Here is a 7547-nt window from a genome sequence, read left to right as displayed (position 1 = left end):
TGAGTGTCTACACTCCTCCACAAGCGCACGTGAGCCTGGCTTTACAGAAACTAGCTGATCTGATCAGAGAGACAGAGCAACAACACCCGGATTCGGTTTTAATAATTCTCGGAGACTTTAATAAAGCAAATATTTCCTGTTAACTGCCAAAATACAAACAGTATGTTACATGTCCCACCAGAGACAGTAATATACTGGATCACTGTTACACCACAATAAAGAATGCATATCACTCTGTCCCACGGGCAGCTTTGGGGCTCTCTGATCACTGTTTGTTTCATATTATACCGATCTACAGGCAGAAACTGAAATCATCTAAACCTGTATTAAGGACTGTAAAAAGATGGACTAATGAAGCTGAGCGAGATTTACAAGCCTGCTTCGACCTCACTGATTGGAGTGTCTTTGAAGCCGCTGCCACCGATCTGGACGAGCTCACAGAGACTGTAACATCATATATCAGTTTCTGTGAAGACGTGCATTCCAACCAGGACTCATTTAACCTTCAACAATGACAAACCATGGTTCACTGCAAAACTCAGACAGCTCTGTCAGGCTAAAGAAGATGCTTGCAGGAATGGGGACAGATGTTTGTATAAAAAGATCAAATACACACTAGAAAAGGAGATCAGAGTGGCAAAGAGGAATTATTCTGGAAAGCTAAGGAATCAATTATCTTCCAGTGACCCTGCTTCAGTTTGGAAAGGTCTGAAAGACATCACCAATTACAAGAAACCATCCCCCAGCACTGTGGAGAATAAACAACTGGCAGATGATCTGAATGAGTTCTATTGCAGGTTTGAAAAAACACCATTCACACCTCCGGCAACCCCCCATTTCCCCCCTCCAGCACTCCAGATCAGTGAAGATGATGTGTGCCAGGTCTTCAGAAAGAACAAGAGAAGAAAGGCACCAGGCCCAGATGGTGTGACACCAGCCTGCCTGAAAACCTGCGCTGACCAGCTGGTCCCCATCTTCACACAGATCTTCAACAGATCACTGGAGCTGTGCAATGTCCCCTCATGCTTCAAACGCTCCACCATCATCCCCGTTCCAAAGAAACCCAAAATTACTTGACTTAATGACTACAGACCTGTGGTTCTAACGTCTGTGGCCATTAAATCATTTGAAAGATTGGTTTAGGCTTATCTGAAGGACATCACTGGACCCTTACTGGAGCAAACAGGTCTGTGGATGATACAGTCAACATAGGACTGCACTACATCCTGCAACATCTGGACAGACCAGGGACTTATGTGAGGATCCTGTTTGTGGACTTCAGCTCGGCTTTCAACACCATCATCCCAAACCTCCTCCTGTCCAAACTAACTCAGCTCTCTGTGCCCACCTCCGTCTGTCAGTGGATCACCAGCTTCCTAACAGACAGGCAGCAGCTAGTAAAGTTAGGAAAATTATCATCCAATACCTGTACGATCAGCACTGGCGCCCCCAGGGTTGTGTTCCCTCCCCACTGGTCTTCTCCCTCTACACCAATGACTACACTTCTAAAGACCCCTCTGTCAAGCTCCTGAAGTTTGCAGACGACACTACAGTCATCGGCCTCATCCAGGACGGAGATGAGTCTGCTTACAGACAGGAGGTTAAAGAGCTGGTTGTCTGGTGCAGTCTTAACAACCTGGAGCTGAATATGCTCGAAACAATGGAGATGATATTGGACTTAAGGAGGAACCCCCCTGCTCTCCCCCTATTCACCATCATGGACAGCACTGTAACAACAGTGGAGTCATTCAGGTTCCTGGGCACCACAATCTCTCAGGACTTGAAGTGGGACACTCACATTGAGTCCATTGTTAAAAAGGCCCAGCAGAGGCTGTAATTCCTTTGCCAACTAAGGAAGTTCAACCTGCCACAGGAGCTGCTGAAACAGTTCTACTCCGCCATCATTGAATCCGTCCTCTGCACTTCAATAACTGTCTGGTTCAGCTCAGCTACAAAATCTGGCCTCAGTAGACTACAGAGGATAGTCCGGACTGCTGAGCGAATCACTGGTACAACCCTCCCTACTCTCCAAGAACTGTACTTATCCAGAGCGAACAAAAGGGCTGCCAAAATCACTCTGGACCCCACACATCCAGCACACTCCCTCTTTGAACTGTTGCCATCTGGTCGACGCTACAGAGTATTGCGCACCAGAACGGTCAGACACAGGAGCAGTTTCTTCCCTCAGGCAATCCATCTCATGAACACTTGACAATAAACGTGGAACACACAACACTACTATACATTTATTTATTTAACACACATGCTTTTTTACATTTCATATTTGCACATATCATACCTGTACATACAAAATTGGCTATTATATATTGTGTTTTTGCTATTTTGTACATTCGTATATTATTCTTTTTATTATCTACTGTATGTCCTGTCTTGTCACTGTCATTCTGGTGCACTGTGGAGCTTCTGTCACTAAAACAAATTCCTCGTATATGTAAACACACCTGGCAATAAAGCTCATTCTGATTCTGAAACCTTGGTGTCTTCAGAGGTTTTGTGGAAGAGGCGAGGTTCCTCGAACTGAAAGAGGAAGAACAGAAAAAAGCTCTTCTCGAGCTTTCATAGGCCGAAATGCCAGATGACCAACAACTGGCCAAAGAGCCTTTTGTGTTCCAATTTCAATTTAAGGATGACATGGACATTTTTTCTCCATGAGTGCATGGACAAAAGGGGCCTCAAAATAAATTGCATGTTTCTAAAGTTTTGATTTATTTTAGGTTTCTTTCTTTTGCCAATTTCGATAATTGTTAAATGTGTGCCTGCCTTGTTTTAACATTTGTTTGTTTTCTTTAGTTTTATTTTTGTTATCTTTTGCTGCTTATGTGTGATAATGTGTATGAAAAAGTTTAAGCAAAAAATAAAAAAATAAATCAAATGCTTAAATCCTCAAGCTTAGTTTTGTCTATTTTGATAATTGTTAAATGTGTGCCTGCCTTGCTTTAACATTTGTACGTTTTATTTTCTTTAGTTTTACTTTTGTTATCTTTTGCTGCTTATGTGTGATAATGTGTATGAAAAAGTTTAAGCAAAAAAAAAAATAAATAAATCAAATGCTCAAATCCTCAAGCTTAGTTTTGTCTATTTTGATAATTGTTAAATGTGTGCCTGCCTTGCTTTAACATTTATTTGTTTTATTTTCTTTAGTTTTATTTTTTTGTATTTTTTGCTGCTTATGTGTGATAATGTGTTGTTGTGTTCTGTGAATCATTGTGATACTGAGTATGGTCGCTAGAGGGCAGTAAAAAACCTAATGAGAGACCTAGAGGGGTGAGGAAGAAATGGAGTGGTTGATGATATGGTAATGCTTACTGATGCTTCCTACATTAAAGACAACCGTTTGGAGTTAGCTTTTGTTTCTTTTTTACATCTTACAACATCACGTGTATGAAAAAAGTTTAAGCAAAAAAAAAAAATAAATAAATAAATCAAATGTTCAAATCCTCAAGCTTAGTTTTGTCTATCTCACCTCTCTATCACCTGATTAAATCATTATAATAAAATGCTTACTTGACATTAACATAGATTAAAAACTTTGAAACGATCCACAACACTACATGGCGCTATGCTTAGTAAGATCACTTTTAACTCTGCCCACTTCTGGCCTGGTGCTGCTGTCCTGGCGCTGCTGTTCTGAGACTGCTGTGACGTAAGGGTTCTGTGGTTCTGCAGCTAGATATATCTCGGACAGGGAGAGAGTTCAGGGATGGCCTCCTTGGCCGTGACAGGGCAGACTGTGAGTTCAGAGATGGCCTCCCTGGCTGTAACAGGGCAGACTGTGAGTTCAGAGACAGCCTGTTTGGCCGTGACACTACATGCCTAGAAGAGGGTTTACGTGTGACCACTGTGGTCAAGACAGTACAGGCAGGAAACATACAAGGCTGGCACCAACACAGGACTGAGCTCTGGGGCTTGAATGTGCTCTGGAGCGGATTCATGGAATTGAGCAGGCTCTGGAGCGGATTCATGGACTGGACTCCTGTGCAGCCCATACACACAATATAGCTGCCTCACAGGAAGTGCAGACAACAGTGGCAGGAACTCAGGGCCTCCCAGACTTGGGACCAGATCTGCTTGCTGCTCAAATGTGGATCCATAACATTGGCAATTAGTCTCATCTGCCTTGGTCCAAGCTCTGCATCCGCAGGAGCTTGTGTCCCATAGTTCCCCTCCAAAAAATCCTTAGGGGAAACGTGCATGGTGTGACAGGGTTTTGGCATGGCGGCCATGTTGTGAAGAGGCTCTGGTGTGGCAGCCATGATGGGTCGAGACTCTGGAGTGGTGGCCATGACACGACGAGACACTGGAGTGGCGGCCACAACGTGGAGACGCTCTGGCGTGGTGGCCACGATGTGAGCAAGCTCTGGCTTGGCAGGCATGACGTGAGCAGACTCTGGCTTGGCAGGTATTATGTGAACAGGCACTGGCTTGGCAGGCATGACGTGAATAAATCCTGACATGACGGTTTGAGCATAGCAGGGTGTGGCAGCCATGACATGATGAGACTTTGGTGTGGCAGACAAGATGGCTGAGGGCTCTGGTGTGGTAGATAGTGGGGAAATTGCGGGGTTCCTCATCCACAGCCCTGCCAGTAAATAAGGAACTGCTCAGCAGAAGGGCATGGTCTATGTATTCTGCCAGGGACCAGTGTATTTTTCCTCCTGAAAGCCATGAACACATGGGTTCATTTAACCCATTGCAGAAAATGTCTTTTAGCACCACATCAAAGTCCACCACATTCAATTCAATTCAATTCAATTCAAGTTTATTTGTATAGCACTTTTCATGATGTAAAACGTTGCAAAGCAGCTTTACAGAAAATTTTTGTTTCTACATTATATGTGACCCTGGACCACAAAACTAGCCCCTCAATCTTGAAATTGAGATTTATACAAATAAGCTTTCTATTGGTGTATGGTTTGTTAGGATAGGACAACATTTGGCCGAGATACAACTATTTGAAAATCTGGAATCTGAGGGTGCAAAAAAATCTAAATACTGAGAAAATCGCCTTTAAATTTGTCCAAATGAAGTTCTTAGCAATGCATATTACTAATCAAAAATTAAGTTTTGATATATTTACGGTAAGACATTTACAAAATATCTTAATGGAACATGATCTTTACTTAATATCCTAATGATTTTTGGCATAAAACAAAAATTTATATTTTGACCCATACAATATTTTTTTGGCTATTGCTACAAATATACCCCAGCGACTTAAGACTGGTTTTGTGGTCCAGGGTCACATATTTAGTAATAGCTTATCAGTGGTGACTATCTCAAGTTGATGTCCATATGGCGGAAATGTACGGTAAAAATCAAGCAGTTAGTTAATGTCATGTAATCAAAGACGTGGTGAACAAATTAACAGCAATGATTATGTGTTACGATCAAACTTACACATATAAGTTTATGATCTAAACCATCTTAAAGCCTGCCCTTGAATACCTGTATAGTTTTGTAATCGATCTATGAGTATGTCACAATCTATAGTGTCTAACGCAGCACTAAGGTCAAGTAAAACTAGCAATGAGATGTAGCCTTGGTCTGACGCAAGAAGCAAGTAATTTGTAATTTTAACAAGTGCAGTTCCCTTTCAGTCGGTCACTATGAGTCACGTCGTGGCCGACGAATAGGAATATCGCTTCGATAGACCAATCTACTTCGAGTGTAAACTAAACGAGCCAATGCACATTGGCATGCAATTATTGCATCCAGCTGCCGCTGATCACAGCGTGAGTATAATAAGGCAGCAGGTGCAATGCATACCAGCTTTTCTCTTCGGAGCCGAGCGACAACATCGTTCTGCTCTATGTTTATTTCGAGAACGACGAGTTCAGCATGCTCTCGGAAGCCTCTTTCTGTGTTGGCGGGACGGCGCTTCAGCGGTGGTCGTTCCAGTGTCGAGTGGGTTGCGCACTTCAGGCTGCACTACCCCCTGTCATGTTGCAAAGCGGCCATCTCCCCTGTGCGCCTCAGCACTAAAAGAGCATTTCCTAAAAAAGAGCAAATTTCTCTAAAAGAGCTACACGGGTGCATCTTTATAAAGACGACGGATCGTCCTTATAAGGATGCCGTTTCACCCGTGCGTTTCTGGGTGCGGTCGTTACCTGGCACCGGGTGATGGTCACGATCGCTGCCTCACGTGTCTGGGCATTAAGCACGCTGAGGTGGCCTCCGTGGATGAGTCATGTTCTCATTGTGGGAAGATGACCATCTCGGAGCTGCGAACCAGGCTCCGCTACTCGCAAGGGGGCGGAGTCCCGTTGCCGCTGCCGCGATCTGGGGTTCGTTCTGGCGGAAGGCATACGAGAACCACTTCCAGCAGTAGCACGGGCGGTTTGAGGGTTACAGTGATGGCAAACCCCGCAGGGAACCAATCCTCTGGGGACCATCACTCCTCTTGCTCCTCCGATCCAGTGGAGCGACCCACGGAACGCGCTGGGCCCTCTTTAAAGAGCGTACCAGCGGTATCTTAGTTAATGTCATGTAATCAAAGACGTGGTGAACAAATTAACAGCAATGATTATGTGTTACGATCAAACTTACACATATAAGTTTATGATCTAAACCATCTTAAAGCCTGCCCTTGAATACCTGTATAGTTTTGTAATCGATCTATGAGTATGTCACAATCTATAGTGTCTAACGCAGCACTAAGGTCAAGTAAAACTAGCAATGAGATGTAGCCTTGGTCTGACGCAAGAAGCAAGTAATTTGTAATTTTAACAAGTGCAGTTCCCTTTCAGTCGGTCACTATGAGTCACGTCGTGGCCGACGAATAGGAATATCGCTTCGATAGACCAATCTACTTCGAGGTAAAACTAAACGAGCCAATGCACATTGGCATGCAATTATTGCATCCAGCTGCCGCTGATCACAGCGTGAGTATAATAAGGCAGCAGGTGCAATGCATACCAGCTTTTCTCTTCGGAGCCGAGCGACAACATCGTTCTGCTCTATGTTTATTTCGAGAACGACGAGTTCAGCATGCTCTCGGAAGCCTCTTTCTGTGTTGGCGGGACGGCGCTTCAGCGGTGGTCGTTCCAGTGTCGAGTGGGTTGCGCACTTCAGGCTGCACTACCCCCTGTCATGTTGCAAAGCGGCCATCTCCCCTGTGCGCCTCAGCACTAAAAGAGCATTTCCTCGGTCGTTACCTGGCACCGGGTGATGGTCACGATCGCTGCCTCACGTGTCTGGGCATTAAGCACGCTGAGGTGGCCTCCGTGGATGAGTCATGTTCTCATTGTGGGAAGATGACCATCTCGGAGCTGCGAACCAGGCTCCGCTACTCGCAAGGGGGCGGAGTCCCGTTGCCGCTGCCCCGCTGCCGCGTTCGTTCTGGCGGAAGGCATACGAGAACCACTTCCAGCAGTAGCACGGGCGGTTTGAGGGTTACAGTGATACAGTGATGGACAGGGAACCAACCCTCTGGGGACCATCACTCCTCTTGCTCCTCCGATCCAGTGGAGCGACCAACGGAACGCGCTGGGTCCTCTTTAAAGAGCGTACCAGCGGTATCCAGTGGA

Source organism: Sinocyclocheilus grahami, unplaced genomic scaffold, assembly GCF_001515645.1.
Source record: "Sinocyclocheilus grahami isolate Dianchi unplaced genomic scaffold, SAMN03320097.WGS_v1.1 scaffold1263.1, whole genome shotgun sequence".
NCBI classification, from domain to species: domain Eukaryota; kingdom Metazoa; phylum Chordata; class Actinopteri; order Cypriniformes; family Cyprinidae; genus Sinocyclocheilus; species Sinocyclocheilus grahami.
This window is presented reverse-complemented; position numbering follows the sequence as displayed.